General features: G+C 48.7%; 1 protein-coding gene across 2 annotated transcripts in view; it reads right to left on the bottom strand.

Annotated features, from left to right (window-relative positions):
• MAPRE3 (microtubule associated protein RP/EB family member 3) overlaps positions 1-22,085 on the bottom strand; it is a 44,733-nt gene extending 22,648 nt beyond the window's left edge. Inside the window, exon 1 of one of the 2 annotated variants that reach the window (XM_037066756.1) lies at positions 21,910-22,085. The gene's annotated coding sequence lies outside the window, so the exon portion shown is untranslated. The remainder of the gene's footprint in view (positions 1-21,909) is intronic. The other variant, XM_037066757.1, reaches the window with a different exon arrangement.
• Positions 22,086-24,916: the final 2,831 nt, after the last annotated feature.

Below are 24,916 nucleotides of genomic sequence, written 5' to 3' on the forward strand. Positions count from 1 at the left end.
TGTACTGGGTGCTGACCGAGTGTCAGGGACAGATGGACACTGGTGATAGACAGAGGAACCGAACAAGGTCCCCTACAGTGTGGGCAGAGGCACACAGAGACACACACAAAGGCTAGAACGGCGATCAGTTCTTCCCTGGTAATTATTCTTCCCTGGTAATTAGGTATGACTGGATTTGAAAAATTATGAAAGTGGAATTAAAATTCAAATAATACAGATGTGCAAAATTTCTGGTATCAGGTGTGTGTGTCCTTCAGACCTCTTAATGTACATATTCAAACTATGCGCACACATTTTTCCATTGTTTAAAGAAAAACAGAATTAAAATGTAAATATTCTGTGAGTTCTTTTCCCTTGAAAAATATGGTCACTTTTCTGTGCAGGGCATACAGATTCACCACATTCTGCCTCAAGGCTGCATTTTCATTTGTATCCAGAAATAATAAATTTCTCTGAAAAGGTTAGGGAATGTTTTGGACAAAAGGTGGTATGCGACCTGGGCCTTGAAGGAAGAGTTGGAGTTCCTGTAGCAAAGCCACAGGAAAATGCTTCTGATGTGTGCATGGGGGAGGGCCTGGGAGGGGAAGGTGGTTTGGGGAGTGGGGACGGTCGAGCATGTAAGAGGCTGTGGCTACACCCGGCTTCTTCTTCAAGGACCATCAGTGGCCTGGTGCGGGCATGCTGTTCCTCACACTTTGATGTGCAACACAATCACCTTGGGAACTTCTTTTCTTTTCTTTTTCAAATATTTTATTTATTTATTTTAGAGAGAGGGGAAGGGAGGGAGAAAGGGAGAGAAACGTCAATGTGTGGTTGCTTCTCTTGACCCCCATACCAGGGACCTGGCCCACAACCCAGGCATTTGCCCCGACTGGGAATCAAACCCGTGACCCTTTGGTTCACAGGTTGGCACTCAAGCCACTAAGCCACACCAGCCAGGGCAACCTTCGGAATTTTTTAAAGCTGCAGCTGCTCCACCCCCTACCTTGAGATTCTGATTCAGCAGGTTGGCGACCCCAGAGTCTCTGCTCTCTGCCCGATACACTAGGCTGCCTCTCCGTCCAGGACAGGGTGCAGCCACACCATCCTTCACACAAGCAAGGCAGAGGGAGGCCCTGGAAGCCCCCGGGGGGCAGAGTACAAAATCTTGGCATCCTTACATTTTGCTCTCACTTAGCCATCTCAGTCTTTGCTTCTAGCATCCTCTTCTGTACCAGCTCTTCACTTTGTAGTTTTATATCATCTTTCATCTGAGAAGTTCAAAGTATTCCCCACACTGACCTCATGATTGGGCAATGGGGGCGGGTAATAACCTCATTTTAAAGAAGGATAAACAGATGCACCAACAAGCTCACTTTCCTACTATGGTGGGTCAACAAGCTGAAGACAGAATTCAAGGCTGCCTTTCATTCTCTGCACGAAGTTATTGTCCTTTCCCATGAATTACACAGGCTCTGTGTTGCCTTTCTCATTAATCAAGGCAGTGTATGGAAAACGGCTTGCATAGCGCCCAGCTCACAGCATAGACGAGCCGTTTCTCTCCTTGACCACAACCAAGCAGGGGCTGCCCAGGGGCTGCCCAGGGGCTCTGGAGTTTAGTGTGTGTTTCATCATGTTGTGCAAAACAGACACCAGAAACCCACAGAGGCTTCCTTCTAAGAGTGTCAAGAAAAACTTGAAAATGCCATCAAACGATGAAGACAGCTGCACCTCTAGGCTCTGCTTCCGTGTCAGCAGGGGAGACAAGGGCGCTGCAGCTGCACAGCTGGCAGACAGCGAGAAGGAGTAACGAACAGGGACTTCGCACCACACAGCGGTGCTGAGCTGGCGACAACTCTTTCCTGGGTCCGAGGGGATACGAAGAGAAGAGCAGGATCATCTTTCTGCTAAGGAGTGGCAAGGGTCTGACTCTGGATGAAGCCTTTTGAGCCAAGAACCATCACCCATTACTGCAAGAAGGCATACTCCCTAGAACAGAGTTTCTCAGAGTTTAGGGTGCACGAGAATCATCTGACTGGTCTATTACGAACGCAGATCTCTGAGCCCACCCTCAGTGGGGACGGTGCTAGGCTGGAGCCCAGGAATCTGCATTTTCATAGGCTCCTGCTGGGTCAGTTGTAGGATCGCACCTGAAACCACACTGCCTTAAAGAATACACGCAAACATCCCATCCACTTGCTCCTGTTAACCAGTCAGTGGCCTGACCAGCACAAACTGAGTCATAGAAAGCATTTTTTTTTTTTTACACTGCAGTGTTCCTCATCTCCAACAACTTCAGTCTTCTTTCTGGTTGGATTCCAGAATCTCAAAATAGAGTAAAGCAACTTGGGGAACAAGCACAGTGTGAGTCCAGAAGTTATCCAGCTGTGCAATATGAAAAATAGAGACATAGTTGGTCCGAAGGTTGTGGGTTATTTTTAAGCTGAAAAATAGAGACATTTATTGAAGAAGATACAAGATACGAGAAACACTGTACATAGGACAGTGATGCCTCAGTCCCCTTCAAAGTAGGCACCTTGGGACCTCACACAGTTCTCCCAATGTCATCAGCTGCCCTGTCATATTTTCCTGAATCTCACTATTGGTCTGAAATCTCTTCCCTTTCAAAGGTGATTTTAGTTTTGGGAAAAGCCAGAAGTCATAGGTCGCCACATCTGGGCTGTAGGGGGCTGAGTCACCTGGGTAATTTGATGTTTTGCAAAAAACTGCGCAAGATGTGATGCATGAGCAGGTGTATTGTTGTGATGAAGCTGCCAATCATCAGTTGCCCAGAGCCGCAGCCTTCTGAATTATCCGAATAATTTCTGAAGAGGAATGTTCAAGCTTAATGCAAAATTTAATGCAGATTCATTGCTCTACTTACTCAGTCATTTTTAATGTGACGGCCACACAGTACACATGATCACTCAATGGTGTCTATACCCCCAGTGACTAGTACGGTGAAGTTGTCATTGTTCACACATGTGCATTTCAGTCCACTCTCCTTGACTGCCAGGTTACACTGATGACGCACAAACCATTTTCATCCTATTAGCAATGGCTGGAGTTTTTCTGGACAGACCTTGTATAAAGAAATACACTGACTTTCCATATGGATGTTGAAAAAAATTTCAGTGAAGGGTCACAGTTATTAATGAGCACTTAGTTAATTGGTTTCTGCCACCATTGAAAAAGCAGCTAAATGTATTCAGTGTTCTTTCTTGATAATCACATACACAAATTTAGAAAAAGAGCTAGAGACTAGGACAGATATTATCTTACACCATCACAAACTGCTGAGATGCTGGAATGTTCTTGCATGAAAAATTGTCCAGGAGGAGCCTCCCCTTCCACTAAGTCAGGATGCTGGTCCTGCGAAAGTCACTGGCGCCACATCTCTGAGGCTGCTTAGACCAGCAGGCCAAGAGGCACACCATGGGACAATGCCCCTGCCTGTCAGAACTTGACCTCCAGCAGGCCCTTCCGTGGGAGTAGAATTGTCAGCTGAGAGGTGGCCCCAGGATGATGGGTTCTTTTGGTTCCCTGCCTTGAGCTTTATCCTGTGGAGAGAGCATGTACCCGACAAGCTGCTTGTTTTTAAAGTGAAATTAGTTGATTGGCGTTTCAGGTCTTGGTGTTATGAAAAGAGGAGGTGAAGCAAAATTAAGCCATTAATTATTTGGCAACATTCCAAGGCGCTCACCATAACATCCCGTGTTTCACAGGCAGGCAGGACACCTTTGTCTCACGCCTTGTCCTGGAAGTGTGTTTGAGTAGTTGGGGCCACAGACGCTTTTGCCCCAATGCACTCTCCTCTGGTCCCTTTATTGGCTGTCAAAGCTCTTTTTAAAACTAACTTTATATCCAACCATCAGAAAATTTCCCAAAATAGGCACGAGTGCTTCCTAGTACATCATTCTAACGCTGAGAATTAATTCTCTTCCCCAGGCCCAATGCTACTTCTTTGAAGCCTTCCATCTGTAAATATGAAAATAAACATTAATAATGAATGCGTTCCCATCCTCTCCAAGTAGGAAGGGTGGAGGGGGGAATTATTATTTCCCAGAGCTAGAGAGACAGGCGGAAGCAGAATGGGACCCTGCTTCTGAGGGTCTTGATGTGGAGTCAAACCTTCTCGAGAAATGCCATCTGCCCCCAAGAACAACGGTCACTGGGTCGCCCCCTCCTGAGTCCTCACCTCCTGGCGGAAACAGGTTCCAACAGGTTCCAGGCTCTCTAGCACTCCCTGTCCCCTCCGAACAGCACCCGCACGCACCACTTCCATCTTTAATGGAAGGAGCCACAGTATTTCGCACACGCCTTGCAGCTCTCCTGGTACGATGAACTTGCCCGTTAACCTCTCATCCCAGTACCAAGTGTACCTTTTGTGACTCATCCTTTAGCTGACCCCAGAAGGCTGTGTCTCCACGGGCACCAGCTTTCTGACTGACGGCTGCATAACATGCCCTCAAAGGCCCATTCAGCTTAGTCCGTCTGACAAGCACCGAAGGGGAGTGCAGTACAGACCCCACTCCATACACGTCATCATCATCTCAAAAGCTGAACGGGAGAACTTCACCTCGCCTAGCTCATATTCATACCTCTGCCCTAACGGCACAGCTGACACTGGCCTTTCTACATTGTCTGCCTGTAAGAACCTGTGAGGGTAATGCATTTCATGTTTCCTGCCTCTGCACAGAGGAGTGTTCCCTTCGATACTGCCTTTCTCACTTTGAGGACGAGCCTCTAACTTGGTGCTCAGGGACGTGGTGAACAGGTCCACCACCTCACCCACACCTGTTAGAATTACACAGGTTGTGGCCGCCCCCAAAGAAGTCCATGTTATCACTCCTCGAAGCTCTGAATATGTCACTCTTAAATGGTAAAGGGGCTTTGAAGATGAAATTAAGGATTCTGTGACGGGAAAACTACCCTGGATTATTCAGGTGGGCTCAAGGTAATCACAAGAGTCCTTGTAAGGGGGGAAGCAGGGGGGTTGGAGAGAAGGCGTGAGGCTGGCAGCCGAGAGCGGAGCAAGGCAGGACCCTGAGCGGAGGAGCGCCGGCAGCCTCTACTGGTGGAAAAGGCAAGGGAACGTTGTCTCCTAGGTCCTCCGGAAGAAACGGCTTTGCTGGCACCTTGATTTTAGCCCTTTAACTGCGTTAGTTCCCCACGGCTGTCTTAACAAATTACCACAAATTGGGTGGCTTAACAACAGAAACGTGTCCTCTAGCAGTTCTGGAGGCCAGAAGTTCAAACTCACAGCGCCAGCAGGGCTGCGCTCCCTCCGAAGGGTCTAGGGGGAATCTGTCCATTGCCTTTTCTAGTTTCTGGGGGCTCCAGGTGTTCCGTGCTTGCGACCACATCCCTCCAGCCTCTGTGGTCACGCTGTTTCTTCCTTTTCTCTCCCAAAACTCCCTCCATCTTTCTCTTGGAAGGATAAGTGTGGTTGTACTTTGGGCCCACCCAGGTCCTCTAGGGTAAGCCTCTCCTACTAAAGTTCTTAACTTAATCACACTTTTTGTCATTGAAAGTCATTTCATTCTTTTTTTGTCACATAAGGTAATATTCACAGGTTCTGGGCATTAGGACGTTTTGGGAGCTACCATTCGGCCCACCATACCCACCGACAAGGATTTGGATTACTGCCCTTGGGAACTACAGTCGGTCTGTGTTGTTCTAAGCCACCCCATCCGTGGTGATTTGTTACACCAGCAACAGGAAACTAATACACAGGTGGATCGTATCTCCTGTCACCTGGACTCTCTAAGCTGAGGAGTCTGTCTTTGTTCTCTCACTCATGAAGGTCACTCTGGGTTATGTCGACTGCCCTGTGGCTCTGGCGCTTATCTGGGCCACGCCTGACATGTGGGTTTCCCCTGTCTACTTCTGACATGTTCCTTCTACGAGAATGGCTTCACGCACTCAGACTCACTCAGTCAGAACTCTCCTTGGCTAAGTGCTGTACGTGGAGAAAGGTGTACAGACGAGAATCTAGAATCAAAAGATTGTGAAATGTCCCGTAAACTGGGAAAATGGCCCAGGTGGGGCTCTGTCTGACTTTAAGGGCCAACATCCTTGCCCAGAGGGGAGAAAAGCATTTCAACACGTCTTAACCTGCCTCAGGGCTGAGGCACATCTATCTAAACAGCGCGAAGCAGCTGATGCCAAGGCTAGAGAAGGAGGACTTCAGTATCTGGGAAGTCCCTTTCTTCTCTTTTCCAAATGTTTTAGTAAACTTAGGCAACTAAGCCAGTGGTCCTGGGCATTAGACACGGACAGGTCAGTCTAGCTAAGGCAAAGTTTTACTCTGCTCTTAAACAAGTCATTGCCCCACGCTTCAGTTTCTCCACCAGCACCGTGAAAGCACCTCCCAGGGGCAGGTTAAAACAAAGTTCCCTGACATAGTATTTCAGGTTCTTGGAAACAGTGCTACTGGGGACAAAACCAAAACCAAAACCAAAACCAAATATAATGTGACCTGGGCAATGGGAAATGCTTTCCACATGTATCTTGCCCTGGGACTTGGACGTGACTACTGGAAAACCCCTGAATGGACATGATTCTAATTTAGTTCAACACTGGAAGAAAATGCAGTAACAATGTTCACCAGAGTCGAGAGCAATGGTGGCAAACAGTTTTCTGAATGGAGAACCTTAGCCTGGTAATCGGGTGGGAAGAGAGGCGGGAGAGGGTCTTGAGGGTCTTGCTGGTGGGACCAGCACACACCCGTATCTGGGCTGCGTGTGTCCTCGGGCGGCTCGGGGACAGGGCGGCAGTACAGACCTCCCAAACCAGCTCTTGATGTCATACTTTCATGTATTCTTTTCTACCTTTTCCAGTTTTTCTATAAATAAAAAGTGGTAAGAGCCCACATTTCTAAAAAGAAATATGTTGTATGCGTGTAGGAAAAAAGTTGGAATATTAAAAAAATAGTGACACAGATTCTCTTTGGGGGGCAAGGCTATGGAAGGCTTCTACTTTCTGCTTTACACATTTCTGTAACGTTATAATTTAAAACTATTTTTAAGGCAATTCTGACTTACATTTGTTATGCCAAAAAAGGGTTTTTTGACGAGTACTACATACTAGAGGCATCAGGTAGACACACAATGCTCTTCAAAGTTTCCCTGAAAATATGGGCAAGGTGACAGTGATTTTTGAGAATAATTTTTAAAAATTCTCGGGAAAGCAGAAGCCTGGATGCGAATGAGGGTGTAGGGATTAGTGCGAGAGCGAGACAAGTGACACAGAAATTCTCAGGACAACTGCGGTCTTTGCACTCGCTTGAGCACTCTCTTTCCAAACCCCAAGTGCCCGCGGAGGAGAGGGGACCGGAGCGGGGAGGCTGCTCTGGCTCCAGGCCAACCCCAGGGCAGAGGCTCCTCAGCCGTTCTGGAGCCTCGCACCTCCGCCCTCAACAGCCCGGCGGCCGCTCAGGTGCTCGGAAGCTTCGCTACACAGCTGACAGGCGCCTCTCTGGAGAGGCGACTAGGAGGGGCTGTCAGTTCCAGAAAATCAAGCTGAAAGCAGCGTATAAATGGAGCTATTTCAGCTGCCAGCTCTGGGAGCTCTAAAACAACGAGCTGCCCCCTCGTCCCTCCCAAAGAGGGTATCTGTTCTTGAAGCAAACAGCATCCTTTCCACAGAACAGCCAGATGTTGGCAGAATGGTTCAAATGACAAACTTCAGAGAGAAAGGGGCAAATCAGACCTCCTAAATATTCCTGACCAAGCCTGTGCTACCGTTGGGTTCCCGATGCCCTCAAGAGGGCCTCAGAGGCACACGTCCTCTCGAGTTACGACCTTCAGGACACCCGAGGACAGTTCCGTGCCAGAGCAGAGCCTGGCTGAGCAGAGCCTGGTTGTGTCTTGCCGATGGAGCCCTCCAGCCGGTGGGAAGTTCTCTGGGCTACAGTCAGAGGCTTGTTACACCGGGGAAGGCACAGGTACTCATTCCACCTGTTGGTAGACTGGCCAGGTTCAGACAGACACCTCAGAAGCAGATCAGCTCTCTGGGGGTGCTGGTGTCAGGGCTGGGGTGCTGCAGGGGGCAAAGGCGTTCTGGAGTCCACAGTGGAACCCAGTGGGCGCCTGGCCCAGGATCCGGTTGCCCACACCCCGGGCAGTGGGAAACGAGCCCTCGGGAGGGGACAAGCCAGCTTCCCCTTTACATGAGGATGGTGTGTGTGGTGGGTTCAGGCCCTGCACGGCCTGTCCCCACCCCACTGGGAAGTTGTCTCTGTCCAGGTGAGGCCTGCTGACCGGGGTGGAGGAGCGGTGTCCCCTTCCCCCCCTTCCCCTGAGAGGGGCTGGTGTGGGCCTCCTGCTTCCCAGTGCTGCCCCCAACCCGGGGACAGACGGTGAAGGACTCTCTCTGGCACTCTCGTCCACCTGGGGTGAGTGGGAGGCCCTTTCCGTCTGTCACGGCCGTCACTGTCTCCTCACTCCTAGGAACCACTTCCCAGACGAAGGAGGACAACAACGAACACCCCTCGGAAATACACGCATCCAGCAATTATTTACTGAGCCTCAATTATTTCTAGGTCTTATGTCAATGAGTCAGCCAGTCTTCATCTCTGACGCACAGAGCTCATTATCTAGTGAGATGGATAATCAGTAATCAAACAATCTACAAATAAGTATATAATGATAATCACATTAAGTGCTATTGAGGAAAAATACAGGGCTGGAGAGTTTTAAAAGCGATGGCTTTCAACCTTTTAGTCAAATACATTTTACATTACAATCGAATATATATACAAACGTAACACACATATTCATGTACGAGTATAATAACACAAAGGTTCATTAAACAATTCTTACTCTTACTGTATGCAATGCACTGATATTTTCTGGCCTTTTCATTTAAAAAATGCTAGTCATGAAGGGAAAAACCATACCTCACAGACACAAGTGACAATATGGTCCTGACCAGAGGGAAAGGGGGTGGGGGGTAGACGAAGGGGGAGGGAGGGTAAATGGTGATGGAAGGAGACTAGATTTGGGTGGTGAACACACAATACAATACACAGGTGGTGTATTACAGAACTGTATACCTGAAACATATATAATTTCATTAACCAATATGACCCCAATAAATTCAAGTTTAAAAAATGCTGGTTACAACCGATAAATTGATGCACGATGAACTAAGGGTTGGGGTACACAACCCAGTCACGGGGGCCCCAACCTGGAGCAGAGATGGGGTGCAGGTCGCGGAACACATCCCTGAGGGAGCGACAGTACAGCTGGGACGAAGGACAGCTAGCCAAAACAGGCCAGGGGGGGTATGTTCTAGGCAGAGGGAACAGCACATACAAAGACCCCTCATTTACAGAAGAGGAAACTGGGGATCAAGAAGGGACCTGATTTGTTCAAGGTCATATAGCCCCAAGCCCAGGTCTCTAAACTCCAAGTTCAAGGTTCTTCAAAGTACTTCAGCCTAACAGATATAGTCTTCCCCTTCATTTTAGTAATTATGGGTCAGGGACTAATTGTTCTCATCCAGCTGACTAGGAGAAGAGAAAGAACAAAGGCAGGAGGCTGTGTTTACGAGGAACCCATGCCAAACAATCACCGTAGCGCCTACCCCACCTGGCTTGAGGCCTGTGCTGTGAGCCTTTCGGTCCTTCCTGGTGGGGCCTGGCAGGGAGCCATGCTCCTGCTCAATCCGGGCTTTAATGAACGGCCACTTACAAAATGCCGCAGCAAGGCTGAGACTCAGCCGAAGGGCCTGGAAAGAGGGCTGAGTACTGGCCCCGGCTTTTCCGTCTCCCCACGCTGATGCCACCCCTGATCTTCCCACCTCACTTGGTCCCCTGCTCTCTGTCCCGGTGACTGCGTGCACGGTTAGCCATGTAAATGAATGCTCGACCTGTGCAGCACGAAGGTAACGTGAACCCTGCAAGTGAAACACAGGCCACAGCCAAGAGTGTCGGTTAGGGTCAGGGTCGAAGTGGATGGTCTAGGAGGACGTGAGAAACAGAGGGGTCAGAGGAGGCACGGGCCTCATGCCAAGTTTCAAAACAGGCCAGAGAGAAACAGGGCAGTGCTGTGCAGTTGCTTGGCCAAGGAGGGGGAGAGAGGCCGGAACAGGGAACAGGGAACAGGACCCGCACACACAGTGCTGCGCTTGGGAAGGGGCCTCACCTGCCACCCAGAGGAAGAGCCTGCCCTCCCAGAGGACAGAGAGGACCGGCTCAGTGGGGTGGCCGGTCAGAGGGTCCGAAACAGCTGGACCCTCACACGGCACATTGAAGACATGACCGCCACTCGAGGGAAGGTAGGCCTCCTCGCGTCCTAAACCTTATTTGGGCCGGGGGTGACGGGCCTGGTGGTTATGGGCTGCTCCCTAGTGACAAGCCCCGACCACGGGAGCTACTGGCCGACAAGCAGAGACACCAGCCAGACCTTGCGATCCCCTCCACCTCTCCTTCATCCAGCTCCCAGCGATCCAGCCACGCCCTGGAGGCACAGCCTTACTCCTGAGATTTTAATTAGTAGTTTAAAAAATGTTACTGGTAATCCATGCCCACGTAAAAAATATCCAAACATTACACAAAGGTAAATAATTAAAAGTAAGAACAGCCGCTCCCAGGTTTTTAAATTAGAATCTTTCTCTGTCAATAACCTCCTTACTGAGCATCTCTTCTCCCTGAAGCCTGTAATTACTCTGCCCCCTCATTCCGCTGACAACCAGCGCCGGTCTTAGATTTGTAGTGCACCCCTCCACCTCTGACCTCAGGGCCAGCCGCTTCACTGCCACGTTAAATTCTGCCTCCTCAGGAACCGTGCCCCAAACATGCCAAGCAACCCCCCGCATCCTGATGCTCCATCACTCACTGCTGCTTCTCCGGCCAAAGGACTTCAGAGACTTACCCCATTATGAATTCATGAGTCCAACCCAGCCCTTACCCTGCGCAACAAGACTTTTATTCATCTCGCATACGCCCAGGCTCATTTCTCACAGTGGTTCATTCAGGCCTTCAAGCCCTCGCCCCTGCTTCAGCAAGCAGAAAAAGGTCTTTTCTTAGCAGGAACTCCAGTCATCCCCCCTGGCTTCACCCTGCAAGTCAGGGGTAGAAAGAGCCAAATCCACTCCGACCAGTCTCAGAGGAAGGGACCCCCCCCTCCCCTGCAAAGTTACCTCCTCCCTGGTGTCCTCAAGGTCATTCCTCTGCACTCCCTTTCTCTCTTGCAGTTGGATTACTTTCCTCAACTCTTTTTCCTTATTATCAGGAATCATTCCAAGTCAATACCAAACTCCTATTCTAATTGTAAGTTGGCTGGATCACAATGGAGAACAGTGTATAAGCCTATTTAAAACAACAACAACATGGAAGCAACCTAAGTGTTCATCGGTGAGTGAAAGGATAAAGATGTGCCCTGGCCGGTGTGGCTCAGCGGATCCAGCACTGGCCTGAGAACCAACAGGTCCCTGGTTCGATTCCTGATCAAAGTGTTTCTCTCCCTCTTTCTCCCTCCCTCCCTGTCTCTCTAAAAATACATAAGTAATAATAAAGTTACATTATAAAAGTGACTCAACACCCCCACCTGGCTTATAAATAATTCTGTCCCTGGTGATCTTATAAGAGAAAATGTGAGACACATACACACACACATTCTTCCATAAAAAGAAGAAAATCTTGACCTGTATGACAACACAATAGACCTTGAGGGCTTTATGCCAAGTGAAATAAGTCAGACAGAGAAACACAAATGCCATATGGTCTCACTTATACGTGAAACTAACTCATAGCTATAGAGAAAAGAACGGTGATTGCCAGAGCAGTGGGGGAGGGGAAGCGGGCGATGGTGGTCGCAAGGTATAGACTTCTGGTTATAAAATAACTAAGTCCCGGGGATGTGATGTACAGCATGGTGACCACAGTGCTTAGCAATACTGTGTTATTCATTTGAAAGTGGCCCAGAGCACACATCTTAAAAGTCCTCATCATAAGAAAAATAAATCGGTAACTGAGTGTGGTGATGGGTGTTAACTGGGTTTATGGTGGTGATCATCTCACAGAATACACAAATATCAAAGCACCACGTTGTACACCTGGAACCAACAAATGTTACAGTCTATTGCATCTCAGTAAAAAAACAACGGTGACACTGAGTGTGCCCTCTGCCTCTGTAATTCCACACTGTGGGATGTGTCCTGAAGAAATCACCCACAGAAGAAAAGCAACTTGTACAGCGATGTGCAGAGTAGAGATATTCACCCTTGCAAAATGTTGGAGACACCGACTCCCCAGCACCAGACTGGCGGTTAAGCTCTGGTATCAGCATGACGGGACGCCATAGAAGGGGTGGGGTTTGGGGTGACAACTATGGATCATGTCGATACAGAGAAATTGGCAGATGAAGCACATTTTATGCACAAAATATTGATACTGATATATATAAACAAAATATGTTTCTTACAATCTTATATGTTTTCTGATAACAAATAGAATTATTTATAATGATAAAAAATTCGACCCTGCCCTGACTGCTGTGGTTCAGTTGGTTGGGCGTCATTCTGCAAAGTGAAAGGTTGCTGGTTCGATCCCAGGTCAGGGCACAAGTCTGGGTTGTGGGTTTGCTCTCTAGGTTGGGGAGTGAGTGAGAGGCAACCAAGTGATGTTTCTCTCCCTCCCTTTCTCCCTCCCTTCCCCTCTGTCAATAGAAATAAATAGATACATAAGTAAATAATTAAGAAATTGATCCTACTGCTCCAGCTACTGTTTTTTCTCCCTTCCCTGTCACGGCTGTCTTGTGACCATTCATTGCCTCTGTCTTCTCTCTACCCAATGTCCCCCTGAACCCTGTGCAGCCCGGCTCCTACCCCCAGTGTGTGCATTGGGCTGATGGTGGAGCAGTCGCCATGATTTCCTTCTGGATAAACCCCTCGGGCTAGTCAAACTGGCAGGACTGAAGCCCTCCGTTTCTTCTCTTCCCCACATCTCTTCACATTTTCCTAATTCTGGACAGTTCCCAAAGTTTACTGTTTGGAGCTCTGGTCTTTGTGGTCTGTACCCAAGACCTCTGGAGAGAGTGCTTTTCAGGAAAGCCATCCCTCTGTGCTGCTGACTTCCACATCTACAGCTCCATCCCAGCCTCACCCTCGGCTTCCAGTTCCATGTGATCCAGCGACAGACATCACAACTGCCACCTCTAGTTCTCCATGTCTAAAACTAAACTCATCTCGAACTGTCTCTTAAACTTCCTAACTTCTGGTGAACATCACCAATGTTGTCCCAAACTCAAAACCAGCCCATACCCTCAATTTGGTAAGGGTGACCTCCTGATCATCCTCACTCCGCGCTCCTGCCCTCCCTTGGTGTCCTGTCTGCTCGTTTTTTCGGGGCAAGCTCAGGTTCTGCTTCCTTTGTGACGTCTGTTGATTACCCCAGTTCACAACGATTATTTTCCTCTCAGAAGCCTTTTTGAATTAGACTATATAGTACCAACAACACACAATACAGTGTTCTTTTTGTTTCTTTGGCCTGAACTCTCACGCATTCGCCAGTGCTCTGGCGGGCGGGATCCCGCATCACCCCGCACCCTCAGCTCCAGGGCATCTCCCTCTCTGAAGCCTTCCTGGTGCTCGCAGGCTCAGGACCACTTTTCCTCCTGGGTGACTGCCGCACCCCTTCCCATCGCTGCCGGAGTTCCCATCCCCTTGTGTGGGAGTGACTCATATCACTCTGTGTCTAGCTCATGCACCAGAGTGTCAGCTGAGTGTCCTAAGGGCAAAGACTGTGTCTCATACAATAAGTGCCACAGATGTATTCATGACATCTGATGTCATACACACGAATCATTCCACCCTTGCATCTTATCTTCCAAACCAGACTGCCATCTCCTCGTAGACAGGGGTTGAATTTCATTTCTTTTACACCCCATGGTGATTAGGAATACAAAACAGAAAGGACTTGGAGAGTACTTACTTAGGGTCTCCTTAGAAGAGGCCTTGTGAAGACAATATGCAAATTTATATGAATAACCTATAAACCTGGAAACTATACCTTCTGGGGAATACAAGTCTTATCAAGCCTCAAAACATTGCACCTTGCTATTCTGGGGCCAGCATAACACCTCTCCGTTCTTAGCAGTGGTCCTGTCACTTAGAGGTGTTAATAGGATGCCAACCCTGGGAGCTTTCTGCTGTGAACAGTACCCATCTAGAATCAGAACCAATCAGAGACTAAATCAGAGTCCCTGATAAGTGGCTAGAATCTGCAGGGAAGGGGGCGGGCGGTGGCGGCTCTCTGCCAAGTGTCTGCTGCTGCAGAAAAGTCTGGCCACACAGCACACACTACACCACCGGAGATAAGCCCTCAGCGAAACACTCCTCCTATGGGAAGGGATATTTAATCTCACCCAGTGGTCCAAGGCCTGCCCCTCTCACAGACAACACATGTTAGTCCAGCTATGATCTTGCTGACTCAGAGCAGCTAAGATTTCACATTTAAATTACAAGGTGACCAGGACAACAACACCCGCAGGAGGAGACGAATGCTCCTCCGACAGTCACTGTCTCGGAGCGGCGGAGCGTCTCCAGCAGCCATGCCTAAAGACTTACTCACTAATAATCCCGGGCGGCAGGGAAGGCCTCCGCCCCACTCGGCACAGGTGTTGGTAGTCAGAACCACTGGCAAGAAGGGGCAGATCCTGCTTGGTGAACTCCTATCGCAGTGCAGACTTAGCTGCATGATGGGCCACATGGCCCTCAGTTCCAAGGCCCAGATCCCCAGCGTGCAGAGTTGGGCACACTCCACCACCCACAGGAGTCAGGGACTGGGACTGGGCCAGGCCATCAAGGCAGCGTACAGCGTGTGTGTGGATGGGAGAGAGGAGGCGAGAGGACAGCCCCCCCTTCACACTCAGCAGTTCTAGGGACCCGCTGTAGCGAAGAAGGAGGTGCCCCGCCTGCCACTGCAGAGGGCTTCTGCCCATCAGGTGGCCACTGGCAGGCACTCGACCTCCTCTGTCCCTGGAAGAAAAGGGGTCTCTGAGCTGATGGCTGGTCAGAATGCACCCAAGGGCAAACGGAGGGAGGCGGCCGGAGCAGGCCTGGGCACAGTCTTTCCAAAGAGTTCAGAGAGGTGCACAGCCACCAGACTCAAGAGTCTCAACTCAGGTCAGCCCCCGAGACACTGGGGAACTGGGGATGCAGGGAATCTGAAGAACTGGGGGAGGAAAGCCCACTCGAAACAGCCCTGTGGTATTTAGGGTTTTACTAAAACCTGGTAAATTCTGATACATTAAAACAGTAAAAGTTAAGAGATGAAGTAAACTAGCTTAACGCACTTTCTATTCATAAATCTTTTAAAATCTCATTTGAGTCAAGACAGATGACTTTGGATGGATAGACTTGGAGTTTCTAGGCTGTTTTTAAGTCACAGGCCCACACAATAGTACTTTGGGCACACTCTCTCCAAAAGGAAGTGATATAGTTATCTTAAGAAACACCTCAGAGCCCTGGCTGAGTGGACTGAACACTGGCCTGCAAACCAAAGAGTTGTCAGTTCGATTCCCAGACAGGGCACATGCCTGGGTTGTGGGCCAGGTCCCCAGTTAGGGGGCATGTGAAAGGCAACTGATGGATGTATCTCTCACACATCAATGTTTCTATCCCTCTCTTCCCCTTTCTCTATAAATAAATAAATAAATAAATAAATAAATAAATAAAATGGTATCATTCTAGACATACTATTTTCATTGATTATATCAAAAGTTTCTGATATCAATAAATATTCTTCCAGAGGCTTTTTAATGCTTGTGCAATATTTTATCTGGGTGAAGCTAACCAATCCCTAATTGTTGACCCTTTTGGTTGTTTTAAGTGTTTGACATTATTAGTAATGTTGCATGAGTAAAAATCCTTATACAAGTATTTTTATATACACCTCTGGTTTTCTAAATATTCCTGGAATGACAACTTCTGTTCTCAGGATACGTGTATTTTCAAAGCTTCTGGCATATATTGTCAACATTACTGAGCAGATTCGAAGCCACGATTCTTGCTCAGTTATTTTAAAATATCGCACAGTGCTATGTATTTCCTATACATAGAAATCAGTTTCAAGAAAAAAATAATCTTAAAAGGAGTCAACATATTTCAGATAGGCCAAGTCTTTATTTACCTCGGGCAAATGAAATGTCTCCAAACACTGATATTATGCTAAAAAGCCTAGCAAAGTTGGTAGGGCAAGATGCTTGTTAGAACAGTATCCAGATCTGCGAACCACACGATCGCGGTTCGATTCCCAGTCAGGGCACATGCCTGGGTTGCAGGCCAGTTCCCAGCAGGGGACGCACGGGAGGCAACCACACATTGATGTTTCTCTCCTTCTCTCCTTCCCTTCCTCTCTAAAGATAAATAAATAAAATCTTTTTTAAAAAAAAGAACAGTATCCAGGGCTCAGGCCAGTATGGGCCAGTCAACTCTACAGAGAGAAAAGACCATCTTGGCCAAAGGGCGCCTCACCAACCTTTGCCAACAGTCATGTGAATCTGTACTCTCGGCCAAAGGGAAGATGGGGTGAAGGAGTGTCAGTTACTCGTTATAACCCATCCTAATTCCCGGGTAAGTGAGCACGCGTCCAAGCGACAGGTGTGTCATCTTTCTGTAATAAACAGGACATCTGGCTAGGAGACACAAATAGCCAGTACATGAGATGATTAAAAGCCCAATAATATTTAATAAAGTTGTCATAGTTTATCAGCAATTCCTAAGAGAAGCACTTAATAAATCCCCGTGTGAAAGGTGCACTCTATCGGCCAAGTCGTATCTGAAACGCAGCCGCCATAACAGTGTGCCAGCTGGGGTTCCTGTAAACTTCCGCCTTCTTGATGTTAAGTAAGAGGCATGGGTTTTTCACAAAGACCATAGGCTCATATAATCTGATGTTATTTTCATCAATAGTTGGAAATGAAATTAGCTTATCAGAAGAGTAATGATTATTTCAACTGGTCAAGAGAAGGAGGAGACTATTCTCAAGAAGGAACGAGAAGACTAGGAAGAGGTGTGGAGGTAGGGGTCCGTCCTGAAGTGTGCTGGGGAGTGGCCACGCTGGAGGGTCCTGCCGTCCCCCCCACCCCTGCCCCCAGAGCCTGGTGTGATGCAAACTGGCTTGGCCTGCTCCAAGAAAGCAGTCTGACCCTACCTACCCCGGGCACTGCAGGCTCCAAGAAAAAGCAATTGCTTCTTTTGTACAAAAATGTATTTCCTGAAAAAAAAAAAACCACTGCCAATTCTATTGGTCTTCATTAAAGTGCAAAAGCATACATGATTCTTGTAAAAATTCACATATAAAAGCAGACATAGCCCCGGCTGGTGTGGACTGAGTGGCAGCCTGCAAACCAAAGAGTCGCTGGTTCCAGTCCCAGTCAGGGCACATGCCTGGGTTGCAGGCCACGTTCCCAGTGAGGGGGCATGCAAAAGGCAACCACACACTGATGTTTCTCTCTCCCTCTTTCTCCCTCCTCTCCCCTCTCTCTAAAAATAAATAAATAAAATCTTTTTTTAAAAAGCAGACATAAAGTGAAAGTTCCCCTTTGAGTCTCTTTTCCCCTCCTCCACACCCAAACCCCACTTCCCAGAAGTAAACACTACTGTGTTCCCTTTTCTCTGTTTTCTTCCAGTCTTTGGATGCTATTCCTGGATATTTTCCTCCCTCATGAAATTTACAGGAATTTAAACTCATCTGTGTTCTCCCGTCTGAATGGCCCTGGCTCATTAATTACTCGGTAGCCTGCCTTGAGCCCATCTGGAATCGCTGCCAGCTGAAATGACCTCCCTTTCCCTCTGCTCGCTAGTGAGTAGGTTTCCCTCGGAAGATGGATGGCTCCTTCCCCTGGCCCTCCAGGTCTCCTGGATGCAGAAGCTGATCTGAGCAAAGTCACAGATTAAAGCTACACCTCTAACAGTAGAGGAAGTAAATGTGGGCCATGTGAGCTTTACTCACAAGCGAGAGCTCGGGGGCTTTTCCATTTCAAGTTAAGATGACTCCCCAGACTGGCCTCCCCAACTGGAGGACCACCTACCCCCACCGCGCGCACAAACACACCATGTGTGTGCCCTTCTAGTCCATGGCTCCAGCTCTGCCAGTCCTTCAGACAACCAGGTCAGCTGAATACATGGAGACAAAGGGGCATTTCATATACTCTTATTTTGGCAGTTGAAATAACACTGCAAGTGCCAGATCTTCACAGGACAAATCTCTCTGTGCATGTCAAACACACCGAGAGGGCTAATGGGAGAGGGGGCTGCTGAACTGAGGGTCCGAGGTGGATTTAAGTCACAATAAATCTTTGAAAGCATTCTTTTTTTATCTTGTACTTTAGTAATATAAAAATGATGATTGCTACTTCCTATCAAGCAGGTACTCTGTATACTTTCTTTCATTTAATCCTCACAACCACCATGTAAAACAGTTATTTCCAGGCTTGCAGGTAAGGAAATCAGTACTTAGGGGATCCACAACTTGCCCAAGGCCACACAGCCAGGAAGTGAAGGACTGGAGTGGGGTCAGAAGTTCCTGTGGCTTCCAGGAACTACAGAAGCTTACATTCTGGAAGCTGGAAGCGAATCCAGCTTCCTCTCCTCTCTGCCTGGCTTTTTGGAATGCAGCAGCCTCACGGAGAGGAAGTGAAGATGACTTCAAACACCCACCTTCATAATCGATTTATGTTAGATGATGCGAGTTCAAAAAAGATCAACCTTCTTGAATTTGAAAAGCATAAGGCAAAATTATTATTTTTAAGGTGGCAGGAATAAATATTTAACTAGACAATGTGACACTGAGTTTTGCCTGGCTTTGCAACATCTCAGACAATAAAACAAGTCCCTGTCTACAGGGCTAATTACAGATGACTAAATTATTTTTAAGAAAACCTTCTGGAATATTAAATATGAGGGATGAAGCAATGTGGTAGTGCAGAATAGCTCTATCCTGGCGATCTGGGTTCTAACCCTGACTCAGCCACTAATAACCACCACCGTTTATTTGCATGGTCTACACAGTTTACAGGGTTTTCACATACTTGCTCCATTAGCTGGGTGACCTTGGGCAAGTCACTTAACTTTTGGTGCCTCATGTCAAAATCTGGATACGAGGACACTGAACTACAGCACTGGAAGTCCCCTCCACTTTCAGCATCATAAGGGGGTGGCACGTGTGTTTTCCGATCTCTACAAACGTGTCTGTAAGCAGATCAGGACAGGCGCATTCTGGTTTACAAAAATTCTATTTTCTGTTCAGCTTGTGAAAGATGCTACTTGGCTAAATCCAAGTGTAACTCACAAGACATTGCTCCCAGGTTGTTCGCTCGGCTTCAGGAGGGTACCATTAAGGCCCTGGGCTGGATCCCCACATGGAAACTTTCCACTGTTCAGTAGCCAACTGCCACGCCTAAGGCCAGCCAATCATCGTAGATACGTGGCTTGGTGGAAGGACTTGCAGAAATCTGTCCTCACAATGTGTGCGTCTCAGGATGCTAAGTAAGTAATGGCATCATCACACACCCAGGAATGTTGCAAATATCATTCTTTTTCAGTCCTAAGACACACCAATCCCCCTTTCAAGTCCTGCCACTCACTGGATGTTTTCACGTTACAGAAATTAGGATGCACCTTAGAACAACAACATATACGTTGATCTGACAGTATTCAATTATTTTACCTAAAAGGTGTTGGTAAATTGCTGGTGTGTCTTAAGAGTCAAGGAAATACAGTCCTAAAAAACCACAACATAGATTACACAGATTTAGTTCCAAATTGGTTCAAATAATGTCCCTCTCCCCGATCATAATATCATGTTCAGTAACAACTGTATAGGTAATGTGTAAGAAACAGGTATTAGTCCTGTTTCCCAACACTAGCAGTTTAAAAGGCATTCCATCATTATCTCATAAAATACTGGTATGGATTTCCAAGGCAAATTAGCTCATATAAAAACCCATGTGATGCTCTGAAAATTTACTATCCCACAGCAAATTGGAAAGGGAACATTTTACTCACACCCTCTTGATCTATCTGGCCTTGACACATTTTCTTGCTTCTTACTTCACAACCCTCCACCCCAGTAATATTGCTGATTCCCAAAATACCCTTGACCCAGGAGGAGCAGCTCTCCGGCACAGCTGTCTGCTCCTGCCCTGCCCGGGTATTTCCGTGAGCTATGTGACACAGAGAGGACCACACCGAAGGAATGTAACTCTCAGGCCCCACAGTTCCCATCGCCCCACGGGCAGGTGCATCCCGCCAAACCCCAGACTGGCATTCGAAACAGAAGAAACTGCGCCGCTGCATGGGGGCTGTAGTTTTCCTGAACTCCATCTCTATGTTTAAAACTAGGGCGACAGCCGTCTTTGCTACTGTAAACTAATCTGATGGGCATGGGGGTGGGGAGTGGCTCTGAGGAGGCTGCCAATAGGCCATGAGTGAGCAAACTCAAGGAGCAAAATCGTTATTTCTCACTGTTCCCAATCCCAGAAACTCCACGTGAAAAGCTCCTTCAGCATGAATTTTAGGAGTAAACCACCTACTTCTTTTGCAGCCTGCAGTAAAAAACCACGAAGCCTCATGTGAAGTTTAACTACTTGATATTTACATATATTTTCTAACAGTACACTGAAATCTGGAAGTCAAAAAAAAATCAAAGGAACTTGGCAATGAGGTGCATACACACTAGTCAGGAGCCCTCGAGTTGAGGCATGTTTATTAAGAGATAGCTTCTGGCTGTGGACAACAACTCTGACTTCAGCTCGATTTCTGCTGGAAAAACACTTTGGGATCTTCCTCTAACCCAGGATCAGGGAATGCAAGATGCACAGGTGGATGGGGAGCAAACATAACCCAGGGAATCATCCAAATATGCTAGAACCCCTATCAGGTGTCAACCCCCACAAAGACTCACAGCTGCAGGAAGCCAGGGGGGTACAGGCCTCTGAGAAACTTCGGTTCCTCTCCAATCTGCACGTTATGTTAAAACTCACTACTACCCAATGGGTTACCCCATGGAATTCACAGGCATTAGAGCTCAAGTCCTGCCACAACCCTTCAACATACGAACTGTAAGCACTTGCTATGGATGATACCAGGCCTATCTCCAAACCTCACAATATACCAGGGTGATTCCACGGGGTGGGGGAGGGGGGCATTTCAAAGAGTACTGCAAGATGCTTATTCACAACAACACACTGGAAGCGCAGGAACTTCAGCTCCCACACGCAATCTTTCCCCCTCCCTCCCCTCCCTCTCCACGGCACCAGCCAAGGCGATACCCAGCTCACTAGCAGGCCACTGTGACTAGCCGGTGTTCATTAAACAGATCACGGCGGGGCTGAACTCTTCTCAGTAAAATCTATTCCGAAAGCCCCACAAGCTCTTAGCAGCCAGTTAGAACTGTCCGGACCTGCTTCCCACCCCAGCCAGGGCAGGAGCGTGTGAGTAAGAAACCTGAGGCCCCGTGGTTTGGGCAGATCGACTGTCCCCCTCCCCCAAGTCTCCCCTCGCTCTCTCCCTTGTCACTCTTTTTCTGGCATAGCACTGGGGAAAACCAGAGAGGCCGGAGATGTCAGGCCCGCGAGGAGTAAGGAGAAGGAGCAAGGGCGTACGGGAGGCAGTTGGAGAGACAAACCAGTCCGGGGCCGAGGTGCGGTAGGGCCGCATCTCGTGGAGAAAGACCCCCCGAGGTGGGTCTGGAGGGAAGGGAGGGGAGGGGGAGTGGCTCGCGAAGGCCTGACGGCGGCGGCAGCCAGAAGCCGGGGAGAGCGGGATGCAGGGACGGAGGAGGGCGGGAGGGAGACGAGTTTGGGGGGCGGGGGCCCGGGTGGAGAGGCGAGGGGGCAGCCCGGTTCCCCTCCCCCAGCCCGGGCCCGGGCCTCCCGCTGACTCAGCCCCACGGCGTCCGTCGCCTCGCCCCGGACTCACAGTGCGCAAGGCGGCTCCGGCGGAGGCGGCGGGGTAGGAGACAGGCGGCGGGGGCGCTGCGACTGAGGCTGCGGCTCCGGCCGACGGCTCCGGGTCGGAGGGTCCTAGCAGAGGCCGCCGCGGTCTCGGGCTTCAACGCACAGAGACTGCGGGGGACGAGAACACTGCGCAGGCGCGATGCGGCCACCGCTGTCAGTCCGAGCGGGGCGGGGCCAGGGCACCCGCCGTCTCCAAGGCAACCAGGCGGCCAGGGAAGGACGGCCCCTACCTCCACCTTGTCGTAGCAACGGCGGCGGGAGGTGGGGGGCGCCGAGAACAGTCCTTCTAGATTGCCATGGCAACAAGGAGAAGAACTGGCTCCAGAAATTTACCGTGGTACCGAGGGAACGCTCTTACCTTGTCACTATAGCAACCGGGAACAGCCCCTTCCTTTTTCCTTAGCAACAGGGTAACAATTCCTCCACCCAGCCTAACTAATCACAGAAGAAACAACCCTTTACAGCTGATTCCGTAGTAGCCAGATGACGGATTCCTATCTGTCTCACAGCTACTGCAAAGGAAAAAGTGAAGAATATTTCTTCTCTTTCAACAACACGAGAGCTAAGGCTGGGTGTATTTTCCACTTTTGGTTTATGGCTTTGAATCACCGCCTGTTACTGTAATCCCCAAATTCGATTTTCCTCTACTTGTGTTCAATAGTCCTTATTTCCTCCCAGAAAGTCTATACTTTTACTCCTAAATCGAGCTAAGAAACAACATTATTGTTTCTCTCCCAATGCATTTGTAAACGGTTCTTGTTTATTCATCATACCCACTAGCTGGTCAGATTCTACCTCTTCGCATCCAGCTCCCTACTTGATCTGTTCGTTGGCGTTCCCGAATTCCCAAGTCCAAGTCTGCTTTTATGGCTCTCCCCAGCTCTTCTAGACCCCTCCTCTTCCTGTCCATGCCCACTGTTACTGTCCTTCAGTGTCCTGCCCAGTGTGCCACTCTGCTCACCCCCTTTCCGGTTCTTTGTGCGGATGACTTCTGGCTCTCCGTCCTTCAGCTCCGACTTCCATGGTATAAAGAAGTCACCTCCATACTCACGTTCTATAGTATTGTCTTTGGCCCCAGAGAAATGGGTGAAGGGGGTCAAAAGGTAAAAAGAAAAAGAATCTCATCCTTCCTCACTTTCTCTGACCTAACTGCCCTTGAGTCTCAATTAACATTTTCCTTGTAATTATACATGCTTAATCTTTAAGCACTGCTGCTACTATTATAACTCTCGCTTCCTTAGCTCTCCATCTTAATGCCCAGACTCTAGTCATCTATTAGTTGAGACTCTGGCATTCCTGATTTCCTGGCCCCTCACCTCTAGATAGTCTCCCTTCTGCAATATCCCAAATGTTTCCACTAAAGTCAATTTCCTCACTGGGTACTGACCTCCTCCATGGTCCCTGCCACCTTCTATAGTGAGTAGCCTCTTCATACCTTACCATTCTATCGCTTCCTAACCCAGCTTGGATGGAGCCCTTTGGGTGATCATCACTGGATTCTGCTGGGCTTGTTGAAAGGCTGGAGATGCTGCATTCTCTTGGAATGACTCAGAACTAAGAATTCATAGGCCAGCATTCTTCCCCGTGCCTCCCTGTCTAGCTCTCAGGGGTTCCACCCCAGGAATATTGGTGTCAGTGGGCTCTGACTGAGCTTATTTCCTCAGGGGAGGAGGAGAAGACAGATAATTATAAGTAGAGTAAAAAAGAGAGAGAGGGACATAGTCTATACTGACTCGAGTCCCTCTCCTCCCACCCAAGGCAACTCTCAGAAAGGGGAGGGTTCCTTGCAGAGGACAAATCCCAGGACAAATCGAGGGGCTAGGAGAGTGAAAACCCAGGGCACACTCTTTCTAAGCCACAGAGCTGGAGAACTGAAGGTGTTCCTGAATGTACCTACAGGGCCCTGGGTGCCAGAGACACGGGAAAATTTCAGACTCAGTTTACTTTGCTTGTCCATTCTGAGGTGCCAGCTCAGCCCCATGGTCGTAGGTGCGGACTTGGGTGGTGCAGACTACCCAAAGAATCCCCAGGAGAGACCGTGATCCCGGTAACTCCACCCAGTCATTGCACGTGGGATAGGAGACCATTCCTGCACGCACTTCACCTAGGTTCTCCACACGTCAATATTTTGCACCGTGCCAGTTAGCCACTGCTACAGAAAGTTCACTCCAACTTAGTGGTTTAAAACAACCACTGTTTTATGATCTCCGTTTCCGTGGGAGGGGAATTCAGGAAGAGCTCAGCTGGTTGGTTCTGGCATCCCTTTTTATAACAGCCTCAGACATCCCTTCGGCCCTATCCTATTGGTTGAGAAAACCCATGAAAGACTAATATCAAGGGGAGGGAACACAGACCTCACCTCTCAACGAGAGGAATATTCACGCCACCTAAGAGCATGTGGACGGGAGATACTGTTGCAGTCGTGTTTGGAAAACAGGATTTGCCAGGCTCTACACTCTGGTGACCCCAATTCACACCCACTCTTCCCCTCCCTCAAGACACCCCAAGTCTCGTCCCGTAATACCATCCACTTGCAGTCCAGGGTCTCCTCATCTAACTCAGGTCCCAGTGTGGATAGGGCCCCTCAGCCCAGCTCCTTGGCTCCAACCCCTTGAGTACCAGTCCTGTTGATCTGAAGGCTTGTGAAGCAAAGAGGCATCACTTGCCCCAGGCACACCTAGCATATTCTGGTGGCACAGACAGGATAATGGCTGCAGACATCATAATTTCAGACGGTAAAAGCAGCATGCACACACAGCAGTTCCTAGCTCACGGCAGTTCTCAGACTCAGCCAGGCACGCTGCTGCCGGGTCCTGGTTTAGCGCTCGGACTCAATGGCTGTTTATTTATTTATTTCAGTGTTGACATGGATCCCCCCTTCCCCCAAGTTGGTTATAATCCTTTCCCATGATTACTTGTTTTGATGCGCAATTTGTCACAGGTTTGGCCAGTGAAAGAAACTTCAAGCT

The sequence above is a fragment of the Sturnira hondurensis genome, unplaced genomic scaffold, assembly GCF_014824575.4.
Source record: "Sturnira hondurensis isolate 20B ecotype Veracruz unplaced genomic scaffold, ASM1482457v3 Scaffold0016663, whole genome shotgun sequence".
In the NCBI taxonomy this organism is placed as follows: domain Eukaryota; kingdom Metazoa; phylum Chordata; class Mammalia; order Chiroptera; family Phyllostomidae; genus Sturnira; species Sturnira hondurensis.